This window comes from Myotis lucifugus, unplaced genomic scaffold, assembly GCF_000147115.1.
Source record: "Myotis lucifugus unplaced genomic scaffold, Myoluc2.0 scaffold_254, whole genome shotgun sequence".
NCBI classification, from domain to species: Eukaryota; Metazoa; Chordata; class Mammalia; order Chiroptera; family Vespertilionidae; genus Myotis; species Myotis lucifugus.
In genome coordinates this window covers 1482153-1484156 of record NW_005871302.1, presented here as the reverse complement: position 1 = coordinate 1484156, position 2004 = coordinate 1482153, and the positions used below count along the sequence as shown (strand labels likewise).

Below are 2004 nucleotides of genomic sequence, written 5' to 3'. Positions count from 1 at the left end.
ACTCTCATTCTCTCCTGAGTGTGCAGTAGAGTTTTCCACAGGCTGCACGACCTGTGACAGAATGAACGAAGAACCCGAGATTTGCAAAAGCATAAAACGATGCCACTCTTCTCACTAAATATTTATGTTGCGGAAGCCATAGTTCTTTTTCATAAAACTATATCAACACATGATGAGTTTATTATTGTTATTTTTAAATGAGTAAGTAAAATTTTAAATTTCTCACTTTAACTGTGAGTGGATATATATATATATTCCATGTTTTAAAAGCTCTTTGAGGGTACTTAATAGCTTTTAAGAATATAAAGGAGTCCTAAGATCAAAAAATGTAATAACCATTGCACTAGGGGTAAGCGACCTTTCTGGGCTCTTTCATTGGGGATTTCCAGCTACCAGGCTCTGTGGGTTTTTCTGTGGGGTTGGTTGCTTTCCCCTGGAGGAATTACCCACTCTCGTGCTTAGAAACTTTCAGGGGCTTCTCACTACACTTAAAACTTTTCAGCAAGGCCTGCAACATCTGGCGTTTGCTTATTTCACTATTGCAATCCTCTGTAACTCGCTCATCCATTCATTGTGCTTTGGCCGCATTCGTCTTCATTCAGTTCCTTCAAAGGGCCGGGTTCTGGCCTGCCTCAGGGTCTTTGCATTGTAGGGAAATGGCTCCACCTGGCAACCCTACGCATCTCCGCATCGCCCACTTAGGCAAGGCTGGAACCCCAGCCGAATGGAGGTCTTGGCAGAACACCTGTGACCCGCCTGGAACACACGAGGGCCTCGTGAGGAGCTGCTGCGTGGACATTTCCCCCTCACTTCCCCGTGGGCCAGGAAAGGTGCTGTGAGACGTTTCCCATAGCCTCCGGGTTCTCCAAGGGTCTGAGGCTTTCTAAGGAAAAGCCTCTGTCCTCACCCCACTAAGCACAGCGTTGCAAACTGTAATGCTGCTTAGCTGCCACGGGACCATGGCTTCTCCGCCACAGGAAGTGCTAACATCTGTGCCACTCTCGTCTAGCCCATCTGTTTGCATGTCGCCCCACACCTGGGCCAATAGGAGCTGGCACCTTTGACTACTCTTCCCTCTTCGGTGTCTATGTAAGTGACAAACTGTCTGAATCTTAAAGGGGATCCTTGTCTCTTTACTGGCCAGATCTATCCGTTGTGCATTAGCTGTGCTTGAAATGCATGTGCTGAGGAGGCAGCCGGCGGGCAGGGGCCGCGATGTCGCACGGAGCCGGGCTGGTCCGCACCACGTGCAGCAGCGGCAGCGCGCTGGGACCCAGGGCCGGTGCGGGGCCGCAGGGCACGAGCGCCTCGGAGGGGCTGGTGGGCCCGGTCTACCCCCGCACCCACGGGGCCCTGCTGAAAGTGGCGCAGATGGTCAGCCTGCTGATCGCCTTCACCTGCGTGAGGAGCTCTCCGTGGATCAGCCAGAGCGCCTACAGATACTTCGAAGTGGTCACCATCTGCAACTTGATCATGATCCTCGCCTTCTACCTGGTCCACCTCTACCGTGTGCTCACCCGCATCAGCTGGCCCCTGTCGATCTTCGGCTTCGTGGCCACCTTTTTCTGCCTGGCGAGCGCGTGGCTGTCCTACAAGATCTCTGGTGTGACCCAGTCCACAGATGCAGCCGTCTGAGGACACCGCGGCCTCCGGGCCCGCAGGAGGCCCTGCAGGACGTGTGGCCCGCAGGCAGGAGGACCCGCAGGCCGGTGACCTCAGGGGAGACTTCCGAACCTGTGTTCCGTTGCCAAAGCCCTGCCCGGCTGGCGGGCAGGGAGGGCCTTCTCCTCCCTCCTGGGCTCCCGGGCTGCTCCGGGCCTCTCTCTCCGGCCTATTCTCCTGGGAGAACATTCTCCTCGTCCAGGAAAGAAAAGCAGCCTCCAGGGAAATCTGGTCTCTGCCTCCTGCTTTTCAAACGGCCTCCGGGACTGGTGACCGGACCTAACACAACGGAGAGGTTTCTGGATGCTCCTGCACAAAATCCCCACTCGCTGCCTTAAGTCT

General features: G+C 54.6%; 1 pseudogene; it reads left to right on the top strand.

The window, feature by feature from the left end:
* Positions 1–1209: 1209 nt before the first annotated feature.
* On the top strand, positions 1210–1701 carry LOC102437736 (annotated as a pseudogene).
* Positions 1702–2004: the final 303 nt, after the last annotated feature.